Genomic DNA, 11492 nt, shown 5'->3' with positions numbered 1-11492 from the left:
AGAGTTGAAAACTAGAGAGAATGAAAGTTTTTACTCAGAATGCATGTCAGAGGAAAACACTTGATACACCAGGACAAGTAATGTCATTCTTCAAAACAAAACTCTTTTTATTAAAGACATGTGTTGGAAAATTAAAGCATTTTCTTCACTAATTAGGGGAACTGGATAACTGATAAAACAAACTAAGATGACTTAGAGAGCGTTTAAGATGACTTAAAGAGTGTTTTCCAATAATTGCCAATTAAAAAAACCCCTCTAAATTAGTATTGAAACAAAGAGAATTCTCAGAAGAATTTCTTATTTTATAGGTTAGAGAGCAGAACATGTCTGAAGTATCTTGCTTAGTCCTGGATTTGGAATAAGTAAGTAAGAATAAACACTACTCCTATTTGAGTACTTTATCATGAAACATCTTTTTTCTTTTTATCTTTGTGTCTCTATCTCTGTATAAATATTACATGAGAATATGGAGAACATCAACTGCTCAATAAAGTTTTATATAATTTTAAAGAATAAGTGATGAACTTATCACAGTTTTGGTTCAATTGGAACATGAGGTTTGTTGATGCTTTTCTTATTTTTTCTTTTCTCTTTGGTAGAAGTGGTTTTCCACTGTGCTAGTAAAAGGATCAATGAACTCCTGCTTTAGGACAGATGTTATCTTAAACCAAATGAATCCCTTTCTTCAGGACTTTGATACATTTTGGGCTTTTACTGATCAGAAAGTCCCTAGATCTCCTGGTGAAGCTGTGTATCTTTATAACCCTGATTATGTGTGTGATATTACTTTTAGTCAACTAAGTTGAGTATAACAAAAATTTTGTGCAACTCCTGTAATATCTACATCTCAGATCAACCATGTGCAGCTTCCTAAGAGGGAGGTGAAGGTGAGACCTTGTAGGATCTAACACCACTCTCCTGTACTTAGAACAAGACGTTCCCAGTGCATTTAAGAGAGGTGACTCACACTTGTCACTTGCGTGTCCTTGTTTATAGGCTTGTTGATTTACTTAGAAATGTGCTTTTATTTGTTCTAAAATATATGTTTTGCTTTGCTAGAGAGGACACACATTTATAAAAAACACACCTTGTGTGTGGATGAATGGTTTGGGCTGGTCCTCAGTTGTGTAATTAAAATTATTGTAGCTATTGCTACTCCATAGCAATGCAGGATGGTGACTTAATACACACTTCAGCTCCCCAGAGAACAAAGTAGGAGCTGGGAGTGCATCTTCAAGTGGAGTGATGAATGGGAGAGGGAAAATGGAGAAGATGAGCAATGCACTGCAAACAAGCACCCTTGCCTTCCATATACCTCAGGACAGAGAAGTGTTTTTAAAAGTCTGAGGCCTAAGAACTGAAAAGCATTCTCTTGCTTCCACTGAAAATTTAAAGCAGAACTGAGAAATCCTGATGCTATTTTTATTATGGTCCAAGGCTGATATTTGCTAACCACACTTGTCTAAAATTAGGCATCTAAATGCATGAATAAGTAAAAGATTTAGAATGAACTGGGAAGTACTCATCGCTTTCAAGAGTCAGTCCTTTTGGAAAAAATATAGATGGAAGATGTTGATACTCAGCATGTAAAAAAAAAAAAGTAATTCAGAACAGGTCTAACTTGGTTCCAAATTTCATCCTTGTTTTTTTATTCTGTCTTCAGGAATCTTCTGTCTTAGAGGTGGAGATGGCTATGATTGCTTTCTGCTTTTTTTCATGAGTCTACTTTCATAATTAAGAACTCGTTATGTCTGGACACTTTGTTTGTGATTTCTAGTCGCTCTGTAACTAAATATGCAGCTGGAGGCGAATGCCAAAATGCAAAATGTCTTAGTACTTGTTTAGATTTTCTTTTCCTTTTATCTGTTCTTTCTATCTCCGTCTTCTTTACTAAAACTTACAAATCCTTATATCAATTCGTGTGCCAAGGGTTATCCTTGTTCCTGTTCGACAGCAACGCATTCGATCTGAACACATTTGATCTAAAGTCACTGCTCAGTTCATGAAAAAGCTTGTTGTTTGCTGTGAAAAATAAATAAATATTGAGGCTGTGGTTATAGGATTTTCATTACTTTCTGGGGGTACATATTGGGAACAGATGTGAATGGGCAGTCAGCCAGGTCTTGTCATTCGAGACATGGCGCATGGGCACTTTTTGGTATAAAGTCTTTTAAATGTCAGATCATTCTGGCAGCAAACCAGGTTGACTCATACTACAAAATGACTTTTTTAAAAGACTCTTCTCCATTACAAAACTATACTGTTGTTGTGTGTTAATTCTGACAGGCACCACACAGCCACTTGCTCACTCCCCCCACCTCTGCAGTAGGGTGAGGGAAGAGGAAAGGAAGAACAAAAGCAAGAAAACTCAAGGGTCAGGATAAAAATTGTTATCTAAAGGAGCAGTGGAAGAGAAAAAAAGAAAACAGGCGATACAAATGTAATCATACATCAATTCCTGTGTTTAGACTCTTACCCAGTCAGTTCCCCAATGAAATATGGCTCACCTACCAAAATTCAACTCCTCTCCATTTTATTGCTGAACATAATGTCAGTTGTGGTCAGCTGTCCTGGCTGTGTCCCCTCCCAGCCTCTTGGGCAACCCCAGCCTACTTGCAGGTGTGGCAGTCTGAGAAACAGAGAAAGCCTCAACACTGTTCAAACAAAGCTGAAACACTGGTTTTGATCACAAATTCAAAATGCAACAGCATATAAGTGAGTATGAAGAAATTAACTTCATCCTAGAAATACTCAGGACAGTTGTTTTATACATCTTTACAAATTGTAAATGCTTCCTTTGCTATTTACTTGAGAAATGGCATATAAGAACATTTCAGGCCTCAACACTTTTTGTGTTATTTCTAATCTTGGCTGATTATAAAGACTATTATTTTCACTTTTCTACCCTAGGGTACAATTCTGTGAAGATTATAAATTTCTTGCTGATTTCCTGATACATATTTTTTTCAGAGGAGTTGTTTACTGTTACTGAAATAAAAAGATTCAATATATAATACTACCTAACACTGCCTCATTAATGAGGGTTCAGAGAGGTCTCTCAGGCAGTGGAGTGCAACCAAGGCTTAATAATGGGTTCCCACAGTGAATATATCATTAATCAAGACAAGTTATCTGTGGTTTATGTGCCACAGGAAAGATAGATAGATTGAAAAAAAAAAAAAAAAAAAGAAAAGTTCCCTGGTGTTTTCTATTAATTTTCATAAAAATTGATTAACTAACTCATTGCAGTTGGTATGAGAGAATTTTGAAAAAACATGTCTTGCTGGAAACTTTAATTCTTCATTTCCAAAATGGTCTACCCTGTAACTTCTTATTGAAAAAACAGTTCGGCATTCAACATCTTTTGTTACAAAACAGCATGTGATATCCCAAAATGCAATATTGAAATACATTCTAAGACTGCTTTGGGTTGATGGGTTCCTGCTCTTTGCATTTCTATGTGATTGTAGTATTCATCCACATATGATATTTCTATCTTAAATTCTGGTAGTAAAATTCACTTCACAAAAAACCCAACCCAACCCAAAAAACCAAACAAATAATACCCCAGACAAATAAGGACATCTCTAAATCCCTGCTTTTGTTCTTTACACATGACCTTGTTCTTGTTTTAGATGTTGCAAACATATTTTGGTTATGGTGCATCACAACATGTGTCAGCATCACTGCTTAATTTTGATATTGTTGTCTTTACCATTTACTTTGTAGTACTCCACATTTAAACATATGTTCCATTCATTTTTGTGAGCACTTGCATTATCACTCTAAGTTTCCTTAACTGTTCTCTTTCGTTGTGATTGTGTGTGAATTGTTTTGATGATTGTGTGTATGATGTCAGCCTCTCTACGATTGTACTCAGAGTAAGGAAAATCAGTCCCAAGATCTTCAAGTTTGTTTAATTTCAACTACTTTTAAGTAAGACTTTCAAGAATTTGATTTCCAATTAGTCATTAAGTTAATGTCAGTCCTTCTGGCAAACCTTCTCATAAACCTCCTCAAGCATATTTTTTTGAGTTCTATCTGACCTATTTTTTCTCGTCTGAAGGGAAGAGACTGACTTTTCACTTAATTTGTCCCTATTTAACCACAATTTAAAAAAAAAAAAATGATGCATTCTTAGTGTTCCTTTGGGTCTGCTTAATAATTGCCCAACTGTTTCCTTGGTATTGGATTGCTTTTTCTTAAATAAGTGATGAAAAGGGAGGTATTTTCAGTATGCTCTTTATTTTTCTACCCTCACTTGTTTCCTATCCAAGTCACTGTGCATAGTTAGTGATGTAATTGTCTGCCAGGCTTTAACTTTTTATGCTTTCTTAGCCCTAAGCTGTTTTTCCTTCTACTGTCACCCTTCCTTGAGCTACATATTCTTGAACATTTAAAGAGAGAGATGTCTCCCTCTCTTTTCCTCACATTAGGACTTAGTCCATCTGCCATCAATTGCAGTTGGGGTTTCTTGACTCAAAGTGCTGTAGGAGTGATGAGGTTAATGGCAATTGGGCAATGAGAAGATAGCTTTAGCCAAGCATGACATTATAAACATTCAAATTCCCCTTATGTAGTGTTATGAACAAGCACTAACACATACCAAACTTGTTTAAATGAGTTTATCAACTGGAAAAACTTCGCAGTTGACGAATCATCAGTGTTTGTTTCAGTGCTACTGTGCCAGGGTGCTTGCACAGCTAGGCCTCTCCTCCCTCATGTTGCATGTAGCCTCCCATTTATATTCAAGAACCTCAAGATACTTCCTTCAGTGTGGATTCATGGGAGTGGAACTCTTCAGCTAGAAGTTCATCTTGAACCCTCTGACTTTGCCCTTTGCTGGTTGTAATTTTTTCTTTGCGTTTTACATGGCAGTCTGCAGCCTGGATGCCAGCCAAACTTGTACTTCAAACAAAAAGTTGCCTTAAAAATGCTGCCTGCAAAAGAGGTTTGCTGGAAATGACAAAAATAAATTCCAGGGCCTACTTCATTACCTAATTCACAGCACCTATTTGCATGCAAATTTATATGGAAGAACACAAAACTTACAATAGGCATTTTGCCTTAGTATTAGGGAAGAAAGAGACAAAATCTTGCTAGCTGCTTGAGTACAGATACTTTCTTTAAAAGAAATGAAAAATGACATGAAAAATGAAATGAAAAAATTAAAATAAATGAAAAAGCTTTAAAAGCTTGATGACAAGCTGAGGAGATTTTACATGTCATACAGTGAAGTGATAGTTTTCTCTGTGTGTTGATACCAGTGTGATGATGCTACCAGGTAGTACAAGTGTACTAGAATAACTATTTTTGTCATACAAATTAAACAAGAGATAAAATGTATGAAAAACTTTTTCAGTAGAAACAAAGCATTTGTAGCAAAGCAAGCCCTTCACCTGAAGGACCAAAGGCAAATGTCCAGAGGCATCATGGACACACAGTGACGCACAGGAGGTTCCCTCTGAACCTCAGAAAACCCTTTTTTTTATGTGAGGGTGACTGAACACTGGCACGGGTTGCCAGGGAGGTTGTGGAGTCTTTCAGACTCTAATCTTGGAGATATTAGAAAGCCATCTGGACATGGCCCTAGGCCACGAGCTATGGGTGACCATGCTTGAGCAAGAGGGTTGGACAGGACAACCTCCAGAGGCCCCATCCAACCCCAGCATTCTGTCCTGTTTTAAAGGAATAAATAATATGTAGCAGCAGCACAGTCTACTGCATGTATATGGTTCATATACAGTTGACGAGGTATACAGATACATTCATTCTTTCTGAAAAGCATAATTTTATCTGATCAATAAAGAAGAATTTAATCACACAGAGCAAATGCTGATTTACTTCTCTTTTAAAAGAGATGATGCCCATATTAGTTTCATGTATCTATTTCTGAAAATATTTTCTTGTTTGGAAGCCTTTTCTGCTTTTCATATATCTCAGTGGAGAGTAACTATATGATGGTTGAAAATAAGAAATGCTTGAGAGACTAAAATTTAACACAGAAGGGCACCAAAATATTCACCTTGTTATTTTGCAGATTAGACGTAACACTGGAATTTGTATCCCTCTTGTCGTAGTAACATACACTTACATTTACTGCTAACATTGTAGTACCTTGCAATCCAGGACCCTCCGTTTCTCTGGTGCTTGTTGTGGATTATTATGACCTTTCAGGGTGTCACAGGTCAATGATATTTTGTGTCTGAATCTGTATTGTTTGCTGGTGTAGTTTTTGTATGCATTTAAACAGACTTTGCAGGCACTGGGCCGGATACTGTAGAGAAATACTGAAAGATCTATGAAAGTAAGCACAGTTTACTTATGTCATTGTTATATGTTATGAAGTCATTGATGTTGTCTGGATTCCGTGCTTCCACTAATTGTTTTGTGCACAGATGGCTGAGTGCAAAATACCAGTTATCCTTTAAGGAAGGAGACACTATGGATGACAAGCAGCAGACTTTCTTTGTAATTGTTGGAGTATTAGCATTCATAGTTCTATTCATGAAAATCATCCTTTTCAGCTCTGTCAGAAAAGGACATTAAAATGTAATTGGTATGGATTTAGGGGTACAGATGAGGCAGTTTGTGAAACAGTCAGTGATCTGCTAGAATTCAATTAAAAAAAAAACTAGATTAAATGGGGACTAGGAAATGCCTTTTATAAATAGGAAGAAGAGAAAGTTCACACAAGCTTCCCATTCTCACAAGAGTGAACCCACTGTAGAGTAAGCCCAGAGGCTGTCTAAGGAGAGAAGCCCAATCTGGATGCTTTAAGTTAGCCTTTGGAAGACTTTTTCTTTTCTAGTGGCTTACAAGTAAAATCCAGAGAAAGTAGTACCCTGTGCCTCTACAATGGCTGTTGTAGTACAGCACCTGACTCCAAAGTCCTTTATTCAGTGTTTATATTTTCTGTAGGATGTGTCATTGATTTGTTTGTCCCACTCAGTAAGTAAAGACCTGGATTTTGGATCAAAATATAATATAGTGTCATGTCTCAGGCATTAGGAAAACTATTTAAGTATTTATCACATTTTCTAAGTCCCTTGTCTTATTCTGTGTGCTACTTGTTGTAGGGAAAATTAACTGTACCCCAGTCAAAACACATAATGTAAAGGATGTTTAATTAACAAAATTTCAGTTTTGAACATTCATCTCCTTTTAATTCATCTTGTAGAAATGCTAAATCATGTTTGATTATACCTCACTTGGACAGCCAATAGTCCTGCCAGGGTATTTTGAGTCTATGTGAAGGAGAAATGGGCATAGGTGGATTAGTAAAAATTTAGACTATTTCAAATACCCTCATTGCTGACCTGTCAGTAATCTTTTTGTTTGTTTGCATTGTACTATAGTGCTTTCTAACACAATCAAATTGCCAAATTCCCTCTCACTTAGCTTTACTGACTCCTCCAGGGTGTGCAGGTTGCTTATTCCTGACTTCATTATCACCAACTCTTTGAACTCTTGTCAGCAATCCAGTCATCTGCTAATAAAGGATCTAGAGTTTCAGTTGCAGCAAGCATAAGTTATTTTCACTTTTTAGGTACTTGCAAATCCTGTTACAGCTCAATGTGTACAGCGGATTCCCTTCAGTCTGTCTCTGGATGAAAAAGTGCTTGAACTTGTGAGACCACCTAGAACAGAAAATGGCTGTTTCAGCTGGTCATCACCTATTCAATGTAAACACTCACAGTGTGGAAGATTCCTTCATGAAATACAAGAGTTATCAAGCTCTGCCCAGACACCAGCCAGACTAGACCAAACTTTCAAGCAATTCTTCTTTTATCATTCTTTAGGGTGAAGTATTTCAGCAGATTTGTGCCCCAAGCCAAAAAAGATTTTGTAGGGCAGTCCCACCTGCTATTCACTGGGAAAACTTATTTTTAAACTGTTTCCATGAAGTATGCCTGGTATGGGATCAGACTTTACAAGCTGAATGAGGGTTCTGCTGGATACATATGCAGTACAGTGCCTCAGTGTATGCACCGGAAAAGGTTCAATGCTGGACTCTCTCCCTCCACACCTCATTTTTAAACTGTTAACTATAAGCTCTCATGGTAGCAATGCTACATCTGTACCTCAGGGGCCAATTTCAGGTGCCAGTAACCTCCTAAAATGTACCCTTTGTGTACATTCCTTATATAGAAGTTCTCAGGCCAGAAGGGAAATGTCATGGAAGGTTCTTGATACTGTTCTTCTAGACTGCCTGCACTATGAAAGTGTTAAATGTTATGGAGTCATTTCATGGAAAGCAAAATCCTTCTTTCAGGGATCATATCCCTTAACAATGATTTTTTAAGTATTTCCAACTTGTCTCTGCTATTAGTCAATAAAGATAGATGGTTTTTATTTGACAAATTTATTTATTTAAAAAATCAATTGCAATACAGCATGTGATCATTTACAGAGAACAGGCTTTCTAAATTATGTACTGGATCAGAAAACAACTGTGAAATGCACCTACATTTTTATTCTTTGAAAATTACTTATTTACGGGGTGTTAGTGTGATTTGCACAAATAGTTTCAGAAAAATAAATATCTCTAGTATATAGTTGCTTGAAATCTTCACAATAAGTTGGTGGACTAAAACCCCAAAATGTCTAAATTGATCTTAAATTTTTGCCTTTGATAACAGTATTTTCCCTGTTTTTCCCTGCCACAGTCCTTCGATATTTGGTAAAAAAATAATATTTTCCCTAATATAAGCAATGCATTTTGCACATTAGTAGAGTATCTTCCCTGTATTTCTGTTTATTTTACTCTCTTTTCTGGCTTTGACTTTCAGGTTGTGCTCCATACACTATTTACTAAGTATATTGCCATTGTATGTTTCATATTGGGAATATAAACTGCTAAACAAACAATTATGTAATCTAAAAATGTCTTGTTTGCCCTTTATAGAATGCAGCAGTTTGTATTGGAAGTACTAATTCTATAGTCTCTGTCTTAAATAGTACAGTAATGCTGATGGTATCTAAAAAGCAGGCGATGCAGTGAATGGTGTGGTTTATGTTTTCAAGTTTACTGCTTTGTGCTCTGAATACTTTTTGCATTTTTGTTAATGAGAGCTGTTACTTAATGCTGTGAGGCTCTGTAATCCATCCTAATTTGATTTTATTTAAAGAATAAATTTTTTTTTGTTTAAAAATCAGCAGAAATTTTCACTCAAGTGCCTTTCTGCGTGTGTATCATTGTCAGTTTTTTTGGCATATTTTCAATACTGTGGCTGCAAGCAGACATTGCCTGCTTGCAAAAATATGAATTTCTTCTGGAGTTTCTATTTTTTTAGTATAGCTTGAAGTTATGTAAGGTCTAAGACTTCACAGTTGTATCATACTGCTGGAAGAATGGTATTATTCAAGTGCTGAACCTGTACCTTATATTCTAACAGTCTGAAAGCCTCCTCTCAATTCCAGGCAAAACATGGATGTGGTATCACAGCCGTTCAAACTTGGGTGGCCCTTAGGATTTCAGGTTGTATTGTTTGGGCAAGTGCTGAAAGTACTGGGGCATATTCCAGAGGGCTCAGTGGCATAAAATCCTAAGTGTTAGAAAAATGTAATGGAAAATTGTAATGTAATAAGGTGCTTGTATGTATATCTGGAGTTCTATACGTATACATCTGGAACTCTGCTCTCTGGAATAAACACAGCTGCATTTATTTGAATGTGTGAAACAGATTTATATACACAGGAGAATAAATCTTGTATTGTGTGCTCAAATACACTAGAGTACAAAATTTTAGTTGGCTGTGTATCACTGTTGCGAACTTCTTTTTCTGTCTTTTTTCCCTGAAATTATGTAAAATTACTTTAAAATTTGTCCTCTGATTTCAAGTTCAGAATTTAATAAATCAAAATCCAGATAATTTAGCTAAATACCTATCCAGACAGTTGTTCTAGGCCATAGTGAATAGCATTGTCTTTATAGAATCCCAGAGACTACTGTCCCTTATTCATATATTATTCATAGATTTCACCACTGCCACACATGTGAGGGAGAATAGCGAGTGGCAAAGTTCAACCTGAGATCTAAACTTAAATAAACACAATTTTGACAATTCATTGTGATATAAATTTAAATCTGTTATGATCAGAACTGAGTTGCAGATGTTACATCTGCCTCTGTGCTCCTCTTACTCATCTTACAACAGTATTTCCAAGTATAAGCATTTACCTGTTTACTATTGCTTTGAAAGAGCAGTGGGGAGGAGGGGCAGAGTTAGTTGTGCATTAGGAGTGAGTATTAGATGATGTGGGTGAGTTTTATCTGCACTTCCTTCTGCTCAGAGCTCTTTGTTCTGAGGTCAGCCAGGAAGGCCAAGGATGAGTGCCCCTTTCCTCCCAGACAGAAACATGGAGACAGGATGAGTATCCCCACAGGGACAGAGTGCAGATGGAGGTCTGCTGCCACTGCATAGGAAGCAGCTGGTGACAATAGCTCTCTCAAGAACTACTTAAGAAAAATAAACAGTTCTCATTAAACCTCTTCAGCATTTCATTTAATGAGACACATTAAAAGTGATACAAAGAAAAGACACCAGAGAATGCAATCTATATGTTTATTTTCTAGGCAGCAACCTGAATCACATTTCTTAAATGTGGCTGTGGATCCATGATGAATGACAAATAAATCAACATCATCCTTTAAATGGATTAACATTTCCTATGCATAACCCAGTGCTGTGTCTTGCCCGGAAACAGACAAACATGCATTAGAAGTCCAATGTGTTGTATAGTGGATATAAGGGAAGTATACTTTTTTCCCAAGACCTCTCCCTTTCTTTTCTTGGACAATTCATGTACAATGTAACAGCCCATATACAGGAAGGTGGCTTTCTGCTCCACTGATGCTGTTTTCTCACAGCATTGGGACAACAGAATGATGATGAGTGATTGGGACAGAACTGATGTTTTGAGGTACTGACATAAATGGTTTGCTCAAAGGTAGCCTGTTCAATCTGGGGGAAGGGAAAGAACTGGGGGAAAAATACTTTGCTATCAAGCTTTCACTTTAATAAAAAATATGTGTATGGTATTGGTAAGAGCTTCATTCTTTTGCTGTTACTGTTTTTTTCTCTGGTACTGTTAGGTTCTCACATTAAAAGAAATATATCTCTATGACATGAATATGAGAAGAGATAAAAAGCTCTGAAGAACTGAAATTTCTGAAGTAAGGAGAGAGACCTTTCACAGAAAGGAGTAAGGTGGAGCTTTTGGCTTGAAAGAACATAATGTTTTCTCTTGGACAGGATGTCCTTCCATAAAGCTTGTATTAGCTCTCTGGGACTTATTGGAAGCACTCAGGTGCCACATGTGCCATTAGGTATGAGTTAATAGGGAGGAGATTCTGCAGCAGAGCATACAGAACCAGTGAGTGATGTGTTTAGTAGACCATGACTAACTGGGGAAAAAAAAGGAATATGTTCCAAATCCATATTTGTTGCAATTGCTGGATGACTAAACTGGTATTCCACTGTCCTTAG

The sequence above is a fragment of the Cyanistes caeruleus genome, chromosome 1 (assembly GCF_971803275.1).
Source record: "Cyanistes caeruleus chromosome 1, bCyaCae1.hap1.1, whole genome shotgun sequence".
Taxonomy (NCBI): Eukaryota; Metazoa; Chordata; class Aves; order Passeriformes; family Paridae; genus Cyanistes; species Cyanistes caeruleus.
Note: the sequence above shows the minus strand (reverse complement) of the source record.